General features: G+C 46.5%; 1 protein-coding gene across 1 annotated transcript in view; it reads left to right on the plus strand.

Annotated features, from left to right (window-relative positions):
• Nucleotides 1–9,790: 9,790 nt before the first annotated feature.
• The window catches only part of LOC147081480 (uncharacterized), a 35,697-nt gene continuing 23,620 nt past the window's right edge, over nucleotides 9,791–21,867 (plus strand). The window contains exons 1-2 of the mRNA XM_085980793.1: nucleotides 9,791–10,429; nucleotides 15,909–16,002. The gene's annotated coding sequence lies outside the window, so the exon portion shown is untranslated. The remainder of the gene's footprint in view (nucleotides 10,430–15,908; nucleotides 16,003–21,867) is intronic.

Genomic DNA, 21,867 nt, shown 5'->3' on the forward strand with positions numbered 1-21,867 from the left:
CAGGACTATCTCCTGAATCTAACAGAATTAGACACACGAAACAGGAGCAGGATCAGGCTACACGGCCCCTGGGCCCGCTCCGCTACCCACAGGGCCATGACCGATCCGAACCTAGACTCGTGTCCAAATTCCTGCCCGCTCCCCGTAACCCTTAATTCCCTTTTCTTCTAGGAAACTGTCTATTTCTGTTTTAAATTTATGTAATGATGTAGCTTCGACAGCTTTTTGGGGCAGCATATTCCATGGACCTACCACCCTCTGAGTGAAGTAGTTCCTCCTCGTCTCAGTTTTGAAAGAGCAGCCCCTTATTCTAAGACTATGCCCCCTAGTTCTAGTTTCACCCATCATCTGGAACATCCTCCCCGCATCCACCCGATCCAACCCCTTCACAATCTTATATGTTTCAATAAGATCGCCTCTCATTCTTCTGAACTCCAATGAGTAGAGTCCCAATCTACTCAACCTCTCCTCATATGTCCATCCCCTCATCCCCGGGATTAACCGAGTGAACCTTCTTTGTACTGACTCGAGAGCAAATGTGTCTTTTCTTAAGTACGGACACCAAAACTGTATGCGGTATTCCAGGTGCGGTCTCGCCAATACCTTGTACAACTGAAGCAATACCTCCCTATTTTTATATTCTATCCCCCTAGCAATGAAAGCCAACATTCCATTGGCCTTCTTAATCACTTGCTGCACCTGCATACTAACCTTTTGAGTTTTGTGCACCAGGACCCCCAGATCCCTTTGTACTTCAGTACTTTCCAGTTTCTTGCCATTAAGATAATAACTTGCTCTACGATTTTTCCTGCCAAAGTGCATAACCTCACACTTTCCAGTATTGTATTCCATCTGCCAAATCTCTGCCTACTTACTTAGCCTGTCTATGTCCCCTTGCAGGTTTTTTATGTCCTCCTCACTCACTACTTTCCCTCCCATCTTAGTATCATCTGCAAACTTTGATGTGTTACACTCGGTCCCCTCCTCCAAATCGTTAATATAGATTGTAAAGAGTTGGGGACCCAGCACTGACCCCTGCGGAACACCACTGGCTACTGATTGCCAGTCTGAGAATGAACCATTTATCCCAACTCTCTGCCTTCTGTTAGATAGCCAATCCTCTATCCATGCCAGAATATTACCCCCAATCCCGTGATTTTTTATCTTAAGCAATAATCTTTTGTGCGGCACCTTGTCAAATGCCTTTTGGAAGTCTAAATACACTACGTCCACTGGTTCACCTTTATCCACCCTATATGTTACTTCCTCAAGGAACTCCAGCAAATTTGTCAAACATGACTTCCCCTTCATAAAACCATGCTGACTTTGTCTTATTAAATTATGATTATCCAAATGTCCTGTTACTGTCTCCTTAATAATGGACTCCAAAATTTTACCTACCACAGATGTTAGGCTAACCGGTCTATAGTTTCCAGCCTTCTGTCTACTGCCCTTTTTAAATAAGGGTGTTACATTTGCAGTTTTCCAGTCTGCCGGGACCTTTGCTGAGTCCAGGGAGTTTTGGAAGATTATTACCAATGCATCCACAATCCCTACCGCCACTTCCCTCAAGACCCTAGGATGTAAGCCATCAGGTCCAGGCGATTTATCCGCCTTGAGTCCCATTATTTTACCGAGTACCACTTCCTTAGTGATTTTGATCGTATTTAGCTCCGCCCCCCCTATAGCCCCCTGCTTGTCCAGTGTTGGGATATTCTTGGTGTCCTCTACTGTAAAGACTGATACAAAATATTCATTCAGTGTTTTTGCCATCTCCATATTTCCCACCATTAATTTCCCGGTCTCATCCTCTAAGGGACCAACATTTACTTTAGCCACCCTTTTTCTTTTTATATAACTATAAAAACTCTTACTATCTGTCTTTATATTTTTTGCTAATTTACTTTCATAATCTATCTTCCCTTTCTTAATCAATCTTTTTGTTATTTTTTGCTGTCTTTTAAAGTTTTCCCAATCCTCTATCCTCCCACTAGATTTGGCTACCTTATATGCCCTTGTTTTTAGTCGAATACTATCCTTAATTTCTTTACTTAGCCACGGATGGCTGTCTTTTCTTTTACACCCTTTTTTTCTCAGTGGAATATACTTTTTTTGGAAGTTGTAAAATAACTCCTTAAATGTACACCACTGATCATGTACCGTCTTACCCTTTAATCTATTTTCCCAATCCACTTTACTCAATTCCGCTCTCATACCTTCATAGTCTCCTTTATTCAAGCTTAGCACGCTTGTTTGAGATACAACCTTCTCACCCTCTAATTGAATATGGAATTCAACCATGTTATGGTCACTCATTCCAAGGGGATCCTTTACTAGGACATTTTTAATTAATCCTGTCTTGTTACACAGGACCAGATCTAAGGTTGCTTGCCCCCTGGTCGGTTCAGTTACATACTGCTCAAGAAACCCATCCCTAATACACTCAATGAACTCATCCTCAAGGCAGCCCTGCCCAATTTGATTTGTCCAATTAATATGATGGTTAAAATCCCCCATAATTATAGATGTTCCCTTATTACAAGCCTCAACTATTTCCTGATTGATACTCCGTCCAACTGAGTTGCGACTGTTCGGAGGCCTATAGACTACGCCCACTAGTGTTTTTTTCCCCTTATTATTCCTTATCTCCACCCAAACTGTTTCATTATCCTGATCTTTTGACCCAATATCATTTCTCTGTATTACAGTGATTCCTTCCTTTATTAACATAGCCACCCCACCTCCCCTTCCTTCCTGCCTGTCCTTCCTGATTGTTAAATAACCTGGTATGTTTAATTCCCAGGCATTGTCACCCTGCAGCCATGTTTCTGTAATGGCCACAAGATCATACCCATATGTAGCTATTTGTGCCTTTAACTCGTCTATTTTGTTACGAATGCTACGTGCATTCAGATAGAGAACTTTCAAATGTGTTTTGTGACACTTAGTTCCTGCTTTTGCCCTTTTTATTATTTTACCTTTTACTCCATACCTTCTGCCCCTTCCTGACACGCTCTGGTTTTTAATTTCCCCACTGCTACCTAAGCCTATGACCTTCTCTGTTGTCATTTTTATTGTTTGTTCTCTAGGAAAGGTTGAGTAGTTTGGGACTCTACTCATTGGAGTTCAGAAGAATGAGAGGCGATCTTATCGAAACATATAAGATTGTGAGGGGGCTTGATCGGGTGGATGCGGTGAGGATGTTTCCACTGATGGGTGAGACTAGAACTAGGGGGCATAATCTAAGATTAAGGGGCTGCCCTTTCCAAACTGAGATGAGGAGAAACTTCTTCACTCAGAGGGTAGTAAATCTATGGAATTTGCTACCCCAGAGAGCTGCGGAAGCTGCGACATTAAATACATTTAAAATGGAGATAGACAGTTTCCTAGCAGATAAGGGAATTAGGGGTTACGGGGAGAGGGCAGGGAAGTGGACGTGAGTCTAGATTCGGATCAGCCATGATCCTATTGAATGGCGGAGCAGGCCCGAGGGGCCGTATAGCCTACTCCTGCTCCTACTTCTTATGTTCTTATGTACCTGCCCTCGGGAGCAAATTTGGCTAGGGTAAATAAAATCAGAGAGTTAAATGCGTGGCTCAAAGACTGGTGTGGGAGAAATGGGTTTTGCTTCTTGGGACACTGGCACCAGTACTGGGACAGGAGAGTGCTGTTCCATTGGGACGGGCTTCACTTGGCCAGTGCTGGGACTAGAATCCTGGCGAATCGAATAACTAGGGCTGTAGAGAGGGCTTTAAACTAATTAGTGGGGGGGGGGTGGTTTCAAGAGAGCGAAAAATAAAAATGTCAGCGGAGAAGGCAATAGAGCAAGGTAGCAGTGGGGGAATTAAAAACCAGAGCGTGTCAGGAAGGGACAGAATATATAAAGATAAAGGTAAAGTAGTAAAGGGGGTAAAAGCAGGAATAAATTGTCACAAAACATACTTAAAAGTTCTTTATCTGAATGCACGCAGCTTTTGTAACAAAATAGACGAGTTGACGGTACAAATAACTACACATGGGTATGATCTGGTGGCCATTGCGGAGACATGGCTGCAGGGTGACCATGACTGGGAACTAAACATCCAGGGGTATTTGACTATTAGGAAGGACAGACAGGAAGGAAAAGGAGGTGGGGTGGCTGTGTTAATAAAGGATGGAATCACTGCAATAGTGAGAAATGATATTGGGTCAAAGGATCAGGATAGTGAAACGGTTTGGGTGGAAATAAGGAATAATAAGGGGAAAAAGTCACTAGTGGGCATAGTCTTTAGGCCTCCTAACAGTTGCAACTCTATTGGTCGGAGTATAAATCAGGAAATAGTTGGGGCTTGTAATAAGGGAACAGCTATAATCATGGGAGATTTTAACTTTCATATTGACTGGACAAATCAAATTGAGCAGGGCAGCCTTGAGGAAGAGTTCATAGAGTGCATTAGGGATGGGTTCCTTGAGCAGTATGTTACCGAACCAACCAGGGGGCAGGCAATCCTAGATCTGGTCCTGTGTAATGAGACAGGATTAATAAAAAAATGTCCTAGTAAAGGATTGTAAGAAGTCACACAACACCAGGTTATAGTCCAACAGTTTTATTTGAAATCACAAGCTTTCGGAGCGCTGCTCCTTCGTCAGGTGAAGTGGAGAGATGCATAAAGTCACAGCTTATATAGTCAGAGAATAATGTCAGATGATTACAGTTAATCTTTCTAACTGCCAGTTATTTCTGGTGGGCTGGGGCCCGATTGTGATGGCATCAGAGGAAGAGGCCCAATCAGGTGGATGGAGGCCGGCCCGGCCTGTGACTGACGGGAGCTCTGACCAATAGGATGAGGGCTGAGGTGGGAGGACTGAACTGGGCCGCCTGGTCCTCCAACCAATGGCGGCGCGGCAAGGGGGCGGGGCCTCCTCTCCAGCTCAGGTGCGCTGGGGCCGATTGTGACGCGCTGTCCCCAGGTGAGAGCAGCTCAGTCAGCACAGAGCTGGGGCTGGAATCTGGGAGAGGGGCCGCAGGCAGCGGGCCTGGCAAAGGGGCACAAGCTTCACAATACAAGCTTCTTTCAAATGCAAAATTGTTTCCTACACACAGCCTTGGTCACTCTGCAAAAAAAACTGTTTAACAATTCATCATAACTCCCCTGCTTTAGGAGAGGGGTAGAGTGCAAAAGCAAGAAAGTTATGATGAAACTGTGTAAAAGACTGGAGTCAGCTGTGGCTCAGTGGATAGCAGAGTCAGAAGGTTGTGGGTTCAAGTCCCGCTCCGCACTGTCGGAGGGGCAGTACTGAGGGAGCGCTGCTCCATCGGAGGGGCAGTGCTGAGGGAGCGCTGCACTGTCGGAGGGGCAGTACAGCGGGAGAGCCGCACTGTCGGAGGGGCAGTAATGAAGGAGCGCTGCAGTGTCGGAGGCGCCATCCTATGGATGAGACGTTAAACCGAGGCCCCCGTCTGCCCCCTCAGGTGGATGTAAAAGATCCTGTGGTGCTATTTCGAAGAAGTTATCCCCGGTGTTTTCAGCCCAATATTTATCCCTCAATCAACATGACGATAAAACAGATTATCTGGTCATTATCACACTGCTGTTTGTGGGAGCTTGCTGTGCACAAATTGGCTGCCGCGTTTCCCACATTACAACAGTGACTACACTTCAAAAGTACTTCATTGGCTGTAAAGCGCTTTGGGACGTCCGGTGGTCGTGAAAGGCAGTTAAGAAGACAAATGGTATGCTGGCCTTCATTACAAGAGGATTTGAGTACAGGAGTAAAGAAGTCTTACTCCAATTATATCTTCTCCTTTCTTCTTAGGCAGTCCCTCGGAACCGAGGATGACTTGCTTCCACATTAAAAATGAGTTCTCAGGTGTAAGGGTAAACCAGGAGAGCTCCTTCTCCCCGAGACGGACCCTCTGATATAAAGGGTCGACTGGATCCATGTTTATCTGTAATTTAAACAGAGGTCTGGTCGTCTTCCGAGCTCTTTCCCCTGGAGGAGAGGGTAGAATGGGGGTCTTTAGTGTTAAATGGTTTCACCTGGGTCCATTGCTTCCATCGCATACCCATCGGTTCCTGTAGACAAACACACGTATCACTTGTCATTAATACAGTACATGACCCCATCCAACGGGCCCCATTCCCTTTCTTCCGATAACTTGCGTCATTACTTGTTGACCTATTCTGGGCAACTCGTCTGGTTTAAGTCCAGCATTCTGCCTTTCTAGATCTTTAATCTGTTGTTGGTTCCTTACTTCTTTATTTAGTGCTTGTGCCTCCTGATTTAGTTGTACTAAGTATCGCCTTAATCTATCTTGTACTGGTCCTGGTTCTCCCACCCCTCCAGCCAAATCCTCTGGTAGTCTCATAGCTCGTCCTGTCATTAATTCATAGGGGGTCAGTCCGGTCGTTCGTCCTGGGGTGGCTCACAGCCTCATTAGTATGCTGGGTAATAATTCCGACCATCCCTTCCCTGTTTCTTGGGTGGCTTTTGTCAGCACGTTTTTCAGTGTCCTATTCATTCTTTCTACCATCCCCGAGCTCTGGGGGTGATATGGTATGTGATATTTTTGTGTCACATGTAGCAGCTTACAGATTTCTTTCATTATTTTGCCGGTGAAATGAGTGCCGTTGTCTGAGTCAATTTGCAGAGGCACTCCCCAACGGGGTATAACCTCGGTAGCCAATATTAGTGCAACTGTTTTTGCAGAGCAGTCTCGGGTGGCAAAGGCTTCCACCCACCTGGTAAATTGGTCAATTATTACCAGGCAATATTTCTTCCCCCGGTCCTGCGCTAAGGGGCCGGTAAAGTCAGTTTGTAAGTTTTCCCAGGGTCCTTGGGGCCTGGGTTGGTTTGCTACTCTAACTCGACATCTCTGTCCTACATTATTCTTGCGCATATTATACAGCGGTGGCAATATTTCGCTACTTCCCGACCTATCTTTGGCCACCACCAGTACTCTCACAGTAGGTGCAACATGTTACTTCTGCCAGTATGTGTTACACCATGGTATAGCGCCATCAGTTGTTGTCTACAACATTCCGGTGCCACCACCTGGTTACGTGGGCCCCATTTCCAAATTCCATCTTGTAATTGCGCGCCAGCTTGTCTCCATTTCTCCTTTGCCTCTTTACTAGTATTTTCTTGTAGCTCCATTATATTCACTTCCTGTACCCCACTGACTATCATGACCATATTTATTTAGTTTTTGAACGTGTCCTCTGGTTGCATTTCTTCTGCAGCTAGTTTTGCGCCTAGATCTGCATACCTATTCCCCATAGGGGCCTGGTCCTGGGGTTCACAGAAACATAGAAGATAGGAGCAGGAGTAGGCCATTCGGCCCCTCGAGCCTGCTCCGCCATTCAATGAGACCATGGCTGATCATCCAAATTCAGTACCCTGTCCCTGCCTTCTCCCCATATCCCTTGATCCCTTTAGCCTTAAGAAATATATCCAACTCCTTCTTGAATATATTTAATGAATTGGCCTCCACTGCCTTCTGTGGTAGAGAATTCCACAGGTTCACCACTCTCTGGGTGAAGAAATTCCTCCTCATCTCTGTCCTAAATGGCTTACCCCTTATCCTTAGACTGTGACCCCTGGTTCTGGACTCCCCGACCATCGGGAACATCCTTCCTGCATCTAGTCTGTCTAGTCCTGTTAGAATTTTATAAGCTTCAATGAGATCCCCTCTCATTCTTCTGAACTCCAGCGAGTACAAGCCCAATCGACGCAATCTCTCCTCATACGTCATTTCTGCCATCCCAGGTATCAGCCTGGTGAATCTTCGCTGCACTCCCTCCATGGCAAGAACATCCTTCCTCAGATAAGGTGATCAAAACTGCACACAATACTCAAGATGTGGTCTCACCAAGGCCCTGTACAGCTGCAGCGAGACATCCTTGTTCCTGTACTCAAACCCTCTCGCTACGAAGGCCAACATACCATTTGCCTTCTTACATCTAGTTCCCTTGTCTAGATCATTAATATATATTGTGAATAGCTGGGGTCCAAGGACCGATCCCTGCGGTACCCCACTAGTCACTGCCTGCCACTCGGAAAAAGACCCGTTTATTCCAACTCTTTGCTTCCTGTCTGCCAACCAGTTCTCTATCCAAGTCAATACCTTGCCCCCAATCCCATGTGCCTTAACTTTACACGCTAATCTCTTATGCGGGACCTTATCGAAAGCCTTCTGAAAGTCAAAATACACCACATCCACTGGTCCTCCCTTATTTATTTTACCAGTTACATCCTCAAAAAATTCCAGTAGATTAGTCAAGCACGATTTACCTTTTGTAAATCCATGTTGACTTTGTCCGATCCAGTCACTGTTTTCCAAGTGCTCTGCTATTACATCTTTTATAATGGACTCTAGCATTTTCCCCACTACCGATGTCAGGCTTACCGGTCTATAATTTCCCGTTTTCTCTCTACCACCTTTTTTGAACAGTGGGGTAACATTAGCTACCCTCCAATCCATGGTACTGTTCCAGAGTCTATTGAATTTTGGAAGATGGCCAGCAATGCATCTACTATTTCTGGGGCCACTTCCTTAAGTACCCTAGGATGTAGATTATCAGGCCCTGGGGATTTATCGGCCTTCAATCCCGTCAATTTCTCTAACAGCATTTCCCTCGAAATACTGATTTCTATCAGGGTTTAATGAAAGGGAGGAACTATGTTCCCCGACATCTCTGGGAGGTTATTTGTGTCCTCCTTTGTGAAGACAGAACCAAAGTATGTATTTAATTGGTCAGCCATTTCTTTGTTCCCCATTATAAATTCCCCTGATTCTGACTGCAAGGGACCTACGCTTGACTTCACCAATCTTTTTCTCTTCACATATCTATAAAAGCTTTTACAGTCAGTTTTTATGTTCCCTGCAAGCTTACGCTCATTCTCTCTTTCCCCCCTCTTAATTAATCCCTTTGTCCTCCTTTGTTGAATCCTAAACTGCTCCCAATCCTCAGGTTTACTGCATTTTCTGGCCAATTTATATGTCCTCTCCTTGGATCTTATGCTATCTCTAATTTCCCTTGTTAGCCATGGTTGAGTCACCTTTTTTGTTTTAATTTTATGCCAAACTGGGATGAACAAATTCTGTAGTTCATCCATGCGATCTTTGAATGTTTGCCATTGCCTATCCACCGTCAACCCTTTGAGTGACATTCCCCAATCAATCCTACCCAACTCATGAAGAAGGATCAAGAAGGAGTTACATATATTTCTTAAGGCTAACGGGATCAAGGAATATGGGGAGAAGGCAGGGACAGGGTACTGAGTTTGGATGATCAGCCATGATCTCATTGAATGGTGGAGCAGGCTCGAGGGGCCAAATGGCCTACTCCTGCTCCTATCTTCTATGTTTCTATGCTTCTAAAATTGCGCTAGTCGCCATGCGCTGAGTGTATCCGAGCATTGCTCCAATGGGCGCCGCGCGGCTCAATCCGGTGTCTGAAATCACAGGAATCAACTTTCATTGATTTTCTCATCCTCCTCCTCCTATTGCTTGCTCTAAATGTATCTCTGCACTCCTCAGCCGGCCAAGACAATGGCGGTGGCTGTTACCCAGAACGCTCCCCGGGGTAGAATAGGCCCTATCAATGCTGCAGGGGTCTGGTGTGCAGGCGCGGCGTGGGGGCAGGGCGGGTCCCGCGCGTGCGCAGTCAATGCCGCCAGTCGGGTGATGGCGGCGGAAGGCGGAGAGAAGATTCCGGAGTGGGGAGGCGGAGGGGCGCAGGGGAGCAATGGAACCAGCGGGGAGGCTGTGGTAAACCACTGTTGTTAGTATTGTTGTTCACCACTGTTGTTAGTACTGTTGTTCACTGTTAGTACTGTTGTTCACTCTTGCATATTGTTGTACTTGTCTGTGCATGCCTCAGCTGACTCCGCCCCTGGCTCCACCCTCATGGCTGGGTATAAAGGTGGCTGCTCGGCAGCTCCCGGCCCTTTTGGATACCAGGCAACCACAAGAGGCATGCTCTGTTCTTTGGTAATAAAAGCCTGTCTGTTACTTTCTCAACTTCCAGTCTTTTGTAGCAATTGATAGTGCATCAGAGGCTTTATAAACACCCGGTGTAGGCCTCAAGCCCCCGAATAAGAACTTACGGGTCCCGCGTTTGCCCCGAGCGGGGCGGTGGCTGCGGGTCTTTCTCCCGGTGACAGGCCCAGCTCAACGGCCGCCATCTTGAGAGGCCGAGTGTGCAGCGGGGCGCATGCGCGGCCCCCTTGGGCCAGGGAGCAGGAGGAGAGAATGTTGTCAATTTCTGTCCTGGACTCTCAGTGATGGCTTTTGTAAACTCCTTTCACAGGCTGTGAGAAGGGCAGGATTGACAGACGGGGAAACTCAAACCAAACTTCACATCAAGATCTCAGAGAGTCACTCCATTCATCAGGACCTGAAATTCATCGGCCTTTTGAGTGCGGAAGGAGAAATGTTTGGGAGGTAAGTAGCACGGAGTCCAGTTCTACGGAGTACTGCTTCTACAGAGTACTTAACTCGGGAATTGGGTGAGTGAGCGAATTCGATGAGGTGGGGGTAAGAGGTGCTGCTTGATACGTGAAAAAATATAAACAACTAGGGTTTAATTAGGCTAAGTTACAGTAAAGATCTAAAGCGTATAACTAAATGTAATAAATTAAACAAGGTTATTACCTAGATTAAAAACTATTAATAGACAATTGGGTATTTCAAAACTTGAAAACCTAATTAGTTAAATAAAATACAATAGAGATGGCGGGGCAGGTGATGTGTTGCAGCTGTAGCATGTGGGAGCTGGTGGACCCCAGTGTGATCCACAGCAACCACATAGAGTCATAGAGGCACAGAAGGAGGCCATTCGGCCCATTGACTCCGTCCCAGCTCTCTGTAGAGCAATCCAGTCAGTCCCATTCCCCCGCTCTATCCCTGTAGCCCTGCAAGTTTATTTCCCTCAAGTGTCTCCGCTTCCACCACTTCCGTCGGCAGTGAGTTCCAGGTCCTCACTGGAGTTTTCCCTCTGTATCTGTTGCCCAAAACCTTAAATCTGTGTCCCCTAGTCCTTGTACCATCAACTAGTGGGAACAGCCTTTCACCGTCTAGCCTATCCAAACCCGTCATAATCCTGTACGTCTCTGTCAAATCACACCTCAACCTCCTTTGCTCTAATGAAAACAAATCCAGCTTCTCCAACCTGTCCTTGTAGCTAAGATCCCCCATCCCCGGAACCATTCTGGTGAATCTCCTCTGCACCCTCTCAAGGGCCTTCACATCCTTCCTAAAGTGTGGCGACCAGAAGTGTCTGCAACTCGAGGAACTTCGGCTCAGAGTTAGAGTCATAGAGTTATACAGCACAGAAAGAGGCCCTTCGGCCCATCGTGTCTGCGCTGGCCATCAAGCCCTGTCTATTCTAATCCCATTTTCCAGCACTTGGTCCGTAGCCTTGTATGCTATGGCGTTTCAAGTGCTCATCTAAATGCTTCTTGAATGTTGTGAGGGTTCCTGCCTCTACCACCCTTTCAGGCAGTGAGTTCCAGATTCCAACCACCCTCTGGGTGAAAAAGTTTTTCCTCAAATCCCCTCTAAACCTCCTGCCCCTTACCTTGAAACTATGTCCCCTGGTTATTGACCCCTCTACTAAGGGGAAAAGTTCCTTTCTATCTACCCTATCTATGCCCCTCATAATTTTGTACACCTCAATCAGGTCCCCCCTCAGCCTTCTCTGCTCTGAGGAAAACAACCCCAGCCTGTCCAGTCTCTCTTCATAGCTGAAGCGCTCCAGCCCAGGTAACATCCTGGTGAATCTCCTCTGCACCCTCTCCAATGCAATCACATCCTTCCTATAGTGTGGCGACCAGAACTGCACACAGTATTCCAGCTGTGGCCTAACTAGCGTTTTGTACACCATCATAACTTCCCTGCTCTTATATTCTATGCCTCGGCTAATGAAGGTAAGTATACCATATGCCTTTTTAACCACCTTATCTACCTGTCCTGCTGCCCTCAGGGATCTATGTACATGCACACCAAGGTCCCTCTGATCCTCTGTCCTTCCTAGGGTCTTACCATTCATTGTGTATTCCCTTGCCTTGTTAGTCCTCCCAAAATGCATCACCTCACACTTTTCAGGGTTAAATTCCATTTGCCACTGTTCTGCCCATCTGACCAACCCATCTATATCGTCCTGTAGCCTGAGGCTTCCCTCCTCACTATTTACCACTCCACCAATTTTCGTGTCATCTGCGAACTTACTGATCATACCTCCTACATTGATATCTAAATCATTAATGTACACTACAAACAGCAAAGGACCAAGCACCGATCCCTGTGGTACACCACTGGACACAGGCTTCCAGTCACAAAAACAAACTACCTCCTGCCACTAAGCCAATTTTGGATCCAATGTGCCAAATTGCCCTGGATCCCATGGGTTCTTACCTTCTTGACCAATCTCCCATGTGGGACTTTGTCAATAGCCTTACTGAAGTCCATGTAGACCACATCAACTGGACTACCCTCAGCCACACACCTAGTCACCCCCTCTCAAAATTCAATCAAATTGGTTAGACATGATCTCCCCCTGACAAAGCCATGCTGACTATCCTTGATTAATCCTTGCCTCTCTAAGTGGAGACTAATTCTGTCCCTCAGAATTTTTTTGCAATAATTTCCCGACCACTGATGTTCAGCTCACTGGCCTGTAATTCCCTGGTTTATCCCTACTACTACCCTTCTTGAATAATGGTACTAAGTTAGCTGTTCTCCAGTCCTCTGGCACCTCCACTGTGGCCAGAGAGGTTCTGAAAATTTGTGTCAGAGCCCCTGCAATCTCCTCCCTTGCCTAACACAGCAGCCTGGGATACATCTCATCTGGGCCTGGGGATTTATCCACTTTTAAGCACGCTAAAACCGCTAGTACCTCCTCCCTCTCAATACTAATTTGTTCAAGTATATCACAATCTCCCTGCCTGATTTCTATGACTGCATCGTCCTTCTCTATAGTGAACACAGATGCAAAATATTCATTTAAAACCTCACCCACATCTTCCAGCTCTACACACAGATTGCCACTTTGGTCCCTAATGAGCCCTACTCTTTCCCTGGTTATCCTCTTGCCCTTAATATACTTATAAAACACCTTGGGATTTTCCTTTATTTTGCCCGCCAGTGTTATTTCATGGCCCCTCTTCGCTCTCCTAATTTCTGTTTTAAGTACCCCCTGCACTTCCTATACTCCTCTAGGGCTTCCACTGTTTTTAGTCCATTGTATCTGCCAAAAGCCTCCCTTTTTTTCCTAAACCATTATCGTATACCCCTTGACATCCAAGGTTCCCTGTGCTTGTTGGTCCCACCCTTGACCTTTACGGGAACATGTTGCCATTGTACTCTCTCTATTTCCTTTCTGAAAGATTCCCATTGCTCTGATGTGGATTTTCCTACAAGTAGCTGATCCCAGTCCACTTTGACCAGATCCTGCCTTATCATATTAAAATCGTCCTTCCCCCAATTTAGAACCTTTATTTCCGGTCCATCTTTGATCTTTTCCATGACTACCTTAAATCTCACTGAATTATGGTCACTGTCACCAAAGTGCTCACCTACTAACACTTCTACCACTTGCCCGGCCACATTCCCTAGAATTAGGTCCAGTACCGCCCCCTCTCTTGTAGGACTTTCTACATGCTGGCTCAAAAAGCTCTCCTGGATGCACTTTAAGAATTCCGCACCCTCTAAGCCTTTCACACTCTGACTATCCCAGTTAATATTGGGGAAGTTGAAATCCCCCACTATTATTACCCTATTATTTGCACACTTCTCTGAGATTTGCCTACATATCTGTTCCTCTATCTCCCCCTGACTGTTTGGGGGCCTATCGTACACTCCCAGCAAAGTGCTTGCCCCCTTTTTGTTTTTAAGTTCTACCCATATGGCCTCATTAGAGGAACCTGTTAATATATCATCCCTCCTTACAGCAGTAATTGACTCCTTAATTAATATTGCGACACCCCCTCCTCTTTTACTCCCCCCTCTGTCTCGCCTGAAGATTCTATACCCCGGAATATTGAGCTGCCAGTCCTGCCCCTCCCTCAACCATGTCTCAGTGATAGCAACAATATCATACTCCCATGTGTTCATCAACACCTTCAGTTCATCCAACTTATTCGCAAGACTCCTTGCATTAAAATAAGTGCCATCCAGCCTTGCCCTACTCCCTTGTGCCGTTACATATTTGCTCTGCCTTCCAAGCTGACTTGTTTTTTCCTCTATATTTGGCTGTACATCACCCCCTATTATAGCTCCAATCTGTATCCCATCCCCCTGCCAAGTTAGTTTAAACCCCCCGCAACAGTGCTAGCAAACCTCCCCGCAAGGATATTTGTCCCGTTCTGGTTCAGATGCAACCCGTCCGACTTGCACAAGTCCCACCTTCCCCAGAAGCAGGCCCAGTGATCCAGGAAACTAAAGCCCTCCCTCCTGCACCAACTCTTTAGCCACGCATTCATCTGCTCTATCCTCCTATTCCTATATTCACTAGCACGTGGCACCGGGAGTAATCCAGAGATTACAACCTTTGAGGTCCTGCTCTTTAATCTGCTACCTAGCTCCCTAAATTCTTGCTGCAGGACCTCATCCCTCTTCCTACCCATGGCGTTGGTCCCAATGTGAACCACAACCTCTGACTGTTCACCCTCCCCCTTCAGAATGCCCTGCAGCCGTTCAGTGACATCCTTGACCCTGGCACCAGGGAGGCAACAAACCATCCTGGAGTCACGTCTGCGGCCACAGGAACCAGGGGTCACAGTCTAAGGATAAGGGGTAAGCCATTTAGGACAGAGATGAGGAGGAATTTCTTCACCCAGAGAGCGGTGAACCTGTGGAATTCTCTACCACAGAAGGCAGTGGAGGTCAATTCATTAAATATAGTCAAGAAGGAGTTGGATATATTTCTTAAGGCTAAAGGGATCAAGGGATATGGAGAGAAGGCAGGGACCGGGTACTGAATTTGGATGATCAGCCATGATCGCATTGAATGGCGGAGCAGACTCGAGGGGCCGAATGGCCGACTCCTGCTCCTATCCTCTATGTTTCTATGTTTCTAAAATAGACTTTGCTGACTCAGCAAACCTCATTTGCTTTGCTGTTTTTTGGCTGAGTAAATAAATGTTTTTTTTTGGCTGCATGCAGGTATTTAATTGAGTTAGTTCAGGCTTGCTGTCAGTCCTGGCCCTGGTCCCGCCCCTTCCTGCACCTCATTGGCTGACACCGCTGTCAATCGACACCACGAGGGGGAAGGGTGGGTGATTGACAGGTGACGATTGATAGAAGCGCCTACCCGCGCTGTGATTGGTGCAGGGGAAGGCAAGTGGGCGTGGCCGGCGCGGCCCACGTGGGGGAATGAAAGGCTGGCTGGAACGCATGCGCAGCCCGCCTCGCACCGTTGGGAAGCTTTTCAAATTTTTTTTTTGCGAAACAAATTGAAAACACTTATTAATTCCCCCAACCTCCTCCCCTCTAAAGTGCGATTATTATTTTTGTTTTTCCTCATTTATGTGGGGTGTCTTTTTTTACCTTGCGGTGGCGTGCGCCGATCCAACCAACCCCTGGGCGTTGCGTGCTGGCGTCACTGCGTAATCGGAAGGGTGTTTTGATTGACGCGAGGCGCCCGCCAATCAGGAGCGCGGAAAACGCTGGGAGGACCGGTCGGGCTGACGGTCCTCCAACCAATGGCGGCGCGGGAGGGAGGGGGGCGGGACCTCGGTGGGCTGCAGGCCGCTTTCCTGCTTTCATTGTCTGCAGGAGCTGTTAAAGGGAAGGGGAGGAGGGGGTGGAAAAAAAACAAGCTTGTGAGCGTTTATTCCTTTGCATTACCTTTATTGTAAGGCTATTCATCAACTGCATTCATTTAAAAATAAGTGAACCTTTTCTCTTTTCGACTTTTATCCAGAACAGAGCCCTGGTGCTGTGAACATTTTGGTGGGCAGCCACTTTTAAAGGGACAAAGACCAGCATTCGTCCTCCTCTCTCTCTCTCTCTCTCTTGTGAGTATTTGTGGTGGGGGAGGGGGTGAGTCAAAGGGGACTGCGGCCCCTTTTCCAAAAAAACAATTGCTTGGCCATTTAAAGGGGAATGGGTGCCCCCCCAGGTATTTAAAGGGGCAGTGCCTTGTTTTGTTTTACACACGTTGTATAAAAATAATAAATTGCAGGACAATGGAGTATTACAGTGTAGCTCTTTAATCTGTAATCTTACTCATAGCAGCACCAGTGGGGAAAAGCCTGGCATTAGGAACCCTAGCCTGGGTCTTCAAAACAATAGTAGTCCTTACAGATGCCTGCAGGCCAATGACAACTCAGCATGTGATCACGTGAATATAATACGTATTCTTTACAGATGCCTGCGGGCCAATGATAATTCAATATGCAAATGTTACATCCCCTTTCTTTTAAAAGAAAAATGTTATGCATTACTTTTAAACCTTTCTTCTACATAATGTTCTCGGTAGCATAAACATATAAGTAAAATTCTGATCCTTGTTTTCAAATCACTCCATGGCCTCGCCCCTCCCCATCTCTGTAATCTCCTGCAGCCCCACAACCCCCCTGAGATATCTGCGCTCCTCCAATTCTGCCCTCTTGCGCATCCCTGATTATAATCGCTCAACCATTGGTGGCCGTGCCTTCTGTTGCCTAGGCCCTAAACTCTGGAATTCCCTGCCTAAACCTCTCCGCCCCTCTACCTCTCTTTCCTCCTTCACACTATATATTAATGATCTGGACGAGGGAATTGGATGTAATATCTCCAAATTTGCAGACGACACAAAGCTGGGTGGGAGGGTAAGCTGTGAGGAGGATGTCGTGAAACTCCAGTACGATATGGACAGGTTGGGTGATTGGGCAGAAACATGGCAAATGCACTATAATGTGGATAAATGTGAGGTTATCCACTTTGGTGGCAAAAACAGGAAGGCAGATTATTATTTGAATGGCAATAGATTGGGAGAAGGGGAAGTGCAAAGAGACCTGGGTGTTCTTGTGCACCAGTCGCTGAAGGTAAGCATGCAGGTGCAGCAGGCGGTTAAGAAGGCAAATGGTATGTTGGCCTTCGTAGCAAGAGGGTTCGAGTACAGGAACAAGGATGTCTTGCTACACTTGGAGTCCATTTATTAAGGAGACAGTAACAGGACATTTGGATAATCATAATTTAATAGGACAAAGTCAGCATGGTTTTATAAAGGGGAAGTCATGTTTGACAAATTTGCTGGAGTTCTTTGAGGAAGTAACATATAGGGTGGATAAAGGGGAACCAGTGGACGTAGTGTATTTAGACTTCCAAAAGGCATTTCACAAGGTGCCACACAAAAGATTATTGCTTAAGATAAAAAATCACGGGATTGGGGGTAATATTCTGGCATGGATAGAGGATTGGCTATCTAACAGAAGGCAGAGAGTTGGGATAAATGGTTCATTCTCGGACTGGCAATCAGTAACTAGTGGTGTTCCACAGGGGTCAGTGCTGGGTCCCCAACTCTTTACAATCTATATTAACGATTTGGAGGAGGGGACCGAGTGTAACATATCAAAGTTTGCAGATGATACTAAGATGGGAGGGAAAGTAGTGAGTGAGGAGGACATAAAAAACCTGCAAGGGGACATAGACAGGCTAAGTAAGTGGGCAGAGATTTGGCAGATGGAATACAATACTGGAAAGTGTGAGGTTATGCACTTTGGCAGGAAAAATCGTAGAGCAAGTTATTATCTTAATGGCAAGAAACTGGAAAGTACTGAAGTACAAAGGGATCTGGGGGTCCTGGTGCACGAAACTCAAAAGGCTAGTATGCAGGTGCAGCAAGTGATTAAGAAGGCCAATGGAATGTTGGCTTTCATTGCTAGGGGGATAGAATATAAAAATAGGGAGGTATTGCTTCAGTTGTACAAGGTATTGGTGAGACCGCACCTGGAATACTGCATACAGTTTTGGTGTCCATACTTAAGAAAAGACATACTTGCTCTCGGGTCAGTACAAAGAAGGTTCACTCGGTTAATCCCGGGGATGAGGGGATGGACATATGAGGAGAGGTTGAGTAGATTGGGACTCTACTCATTGGAGTTCAGAAGAATGAGAGGCGATCTTATTGAAACATATAAGATTGTGAAGGGGTTGGATCGGGTGGATGCGGGGAGGATGTTCCCGATGAGGGGTGAAACTAGAACTAGGGGGCATAGTCTTAGAATAAGGGGCTGCTCTTTCAAAACTGAGATGAGGAGGAACTACTTCACTCAGAGGGTGGTAGGTCCATGGAATATGCTGCCCCAAAAAGCTGTAGAAGCTGCATCATTACATAAATTTAAAACAGAAATAGACAGTTTCCTAGAAGTAAAGGGAATAAAGGGTTATGGGGAGCGGGCAGGAAATTGGACATGAGTCTAGGTTCGGATCGGTCATGGCCCTGTGGGTAGTGGAGCGGGCCCAGGGGCCATGTAGCCTGATCCTGCTCCTATTTCGTGTGTCTAATTCTGTTAGATTCAGGAGATCGTTCTGTGATAGTAGATTGGCGGTTAGGATCAGATCAGCCATGATCTCATTAAATGGCGGAGCAGGCTCGAGGGGCCGATTGGCCTACTCCTGCTCCTATTTCTTATGTTCTTATGTAGTTGTACAGGGCCTTGGTGAGACCACACCTTGAGTATTGTGTGCAGTTTTGGTCGCCTTACCTGAGGAAGGACGTTCTTGCCATGGAAGGAGTGCAGCGAAGATTCACCAGGCTGATACCTGGGATGGCAGGAATGACGTATGAGGAGAGATTGTGTCGATTGGGCTTATACTCACTGGAGTTTAGAAGATTGAGAGGGGATCTCATCGAAACCTATAAAATTCTGTCAGGCCTGGACAGACTAGATGCTGGAAGGATGTTCCCGATGGTCGGGGAGTCCAGAACCAGGGGTCACAGTCTAAGGATAAGGGGTAAGCCATTTAGGACTGAAATGAGGAGGAATTTCTTCACCCAGAGAGTGGTGAACCTGTGGAATTCTCTGCCACAGAGGGCGGAGGAGGCCAGTTCATTAAATATATTCAAGAAAGAGTTGGATATATTTCTTGAGGCTAAAGGGATCAAGGGATATGGGGAGAAGGCAGGGACAGGGTACTGAATTTGGATGATCAGCCATGATCTCATTGAATGGTGGAGCAGGCTCGAGGGGCCGAATGGCCTACTGCTGCTCCTATCTTCTATGTTTCTATGTTGAGACGCTCCTTAAAACCTACTTCTTTGACCAAGCTTTTGGTCACCTGCCCTAATTTCTCCTTATGTGGCTCGGTGTCATTTTTTTTGTCTTATAATACTCCTATGAAGCACCTTGGGACGTTTTACTACAGTAAAGGCGCTATATAAATACATAGAAACATGGAAGATAGGAGCAGGAGTAGGCCATTCGGCCCCTCGAGCCTGTTCCGCCATTCAATGAGATCATGGCTGATCATCCAAATTCAGTACCCTGTCCCTGCCCTCTCCCCATATCCCGTGATCCCTTTAGCCTTAAGAAATATATCCAACTCTTTCTTGAATATATTTAATGAATTGGCCTCCACCGCCCTCTGTGGCAGAGAATTCCACAGGTTCACCACTCTCTGGGTGAAGAAATTCCTCCTCATTTCAGTCCTAAATGGCTTACCCCTTATCCTTAGACTATTACCCCTGGTTCTGGACTCCCCGACCATCGGGAACATCCTTCCTGCATCTAGTCTGTGTAGTCCTGTTAGAATTTTATAAATGTCAATGAGATCCCCTCTCATTCTTCTGAACTCCAGCGAGTACAAGCCCAATCGACCCAATCTCTCCTCATACGTCATTCCTGCCATCCCAGGTATCAGTCTCGTGAATCTTCGCTGCACTCCTTCCATGGCAAGAACATCCTCAGATACAAGTTGTTGTTTCATTTTTAAACATTTAACCGTTCTTGCAGTGACTGATGGCGGCTTTGCCTGGCTGAAGTTCTGGAGAGTCCAGGACCAGGGGTCACAGTCTCAGGATAAGGGGTCGGCCATTTAAGACTGAGGTGAGGAGGAATTTCTTCACTCAGAGGGTTGTGAATCTTTGGAATTCTCTGCCCCAGAGGGCAGTGGAGGCTCAACCGATGAGTATATTCAAGGCTGAGATCGAAAGGTGTTTGGGCTCTCGGGGAATCGAGGGATATGGGGATCGGGCGGGAAAGTGTTGAAGTCAAAGATCAGCCAAGATCTTATTCAATGGTGGAGCAGGCTCGAGGGGCCGTATGGCCGACTCCTGCTCCTATAGAATCAGAGTGGTTACAGCACAGAAGGAGGCCTGTCGAGCCCGTGCCGACTCTCAGCTAGTCCCACTCCCCCGCCCTTTCCCCGTAGCCCTGCAAATTGTTTTCCTTCAGGCACTTATCCAATTCCCTTTTGAAAGCGGTGATTGAATCTGCCTCCACCACCCTCTCAGGCAGTGCATTCCAGATCCTAACCACTCGCTGCGTCAAAAAGTTTTTCCTCATGTCGCCTTTGGATCTTCTGCCAATCCCCTTAAATCTGTGTCCTCTGGTTCGCGACCCTTCCACCAAGGGGAAGAGTTTCTCTCTATCTACTCTGTCCAGACCCCTCATGATTTTGAACACCTCCATCAAATCTCCTCTCAACCTTCTCTGCTCTAAGGAGAACAACCCCAGTTTCTCCAGTCTCTCCACGTAACTGAAGTCCCTCATCCCTGCAACCATTCTGGTCAATCTTTTCTGCACCCTCTCTAAAGCCTTCACATCCTTCCTAAAGTGCGGTGCCCAGAATTGGACACAATACTCCAGTTGGGGCCGAACCAGTGTTTCGTAAACGTTCATCATCACTTCCTTGTTTTTGGACTCTCTGCCTCTATTTATAAAGCCCAGGATCCCGTATGCTTTTTTAACTGCTTTCTCAACCTGCCCTGCCACCTTCAATGATTTGTGCACATATACCCCCAGGTCTCTCTGTTCCTGCACCCACTTTAGGATTGTACCCTTTAGTTTATATTTCCTCTCCTTGTTCTTCCAACCAAAATGTATCACTTCACATTTCTGCGTTAAATTTCATCTGCTACGTGTCCGCCCATTCCATTAAACATAGAAACATAGAAGATAGGAGCAGGAGTAGGCCATTCGGCCCCTCGGGCCTGCTCCGCCATTCAATAGGATCATGGCTGATCTGAATCTGGACTCACGTACACTTCCCTGCCCTCTCCCCGTAACCCCTAATTCCCTTATCAGCTAGGAAACTGTCTATCTCCATTTTAAATTTATTTAATGTAGCAGCTTCCACAGCTCTCTGGGGTAGCAAATTCCATAGATTCACCACCCTCTGAGTGAAGAAGTTTCTCCTCATCTCAGTTTTGAAAGGGCAGCCCCTTATTCTAAGATTATGCCCCCTAGTTCGAGTCTCACCCATCAGTGGAAACATCCTCCCCGCATCCACCCGATCAAGCCCCCTCACAGTCTTATATGTTTCGATAAGATCGCCTCTCATCCTTCTGAATTCCAATGAGTAGAGGCCCAACCTACTCAACCTTTCCTCATACGTCAACCCCCTCATCTCCGGAATCAACCGAGTGAACCTTCTCTGAACCGCCTCGAGAGCAAGTATATCTTTTCTTAAATATGGAAACCAAAACTGCACGCAGTATTCCAGGTGTGGCCTCACCAATACCCTGTATAACTGAAGCAAGACTTCCCTGTTTTTATACTCCATCCCCCTTGCAATAAAAGCCAAGATTCCATTGGCCTTCCTGATCACCTGCTGCACCTGCATACTAACTTTTTGTGTTTCATGCACCAGGACCCCCAGATCCCTTTGTACTGTAACACTTTGCAGTTTCTCTCCATTTAGGTAATAACTTGCTCTTTGATTTTTTTCTGCCAAAG

This window comes from Somniosus microcephalus, unplaced genomic scaffold (assembly GCF_052327205.1).
Source record: "Somniosus microcephalus isolate GS21.2 unplaced genomic scaffold, FLI_Smic_1.0 scaffold552, whole genome shotgun sequence".
Lineage (NCBI taxonomy): Eukaryota > Metazoa > Chordata > Chondrichthyes > Squaliformes > Somniosidae > Somniosus > Somniosus microcephalus.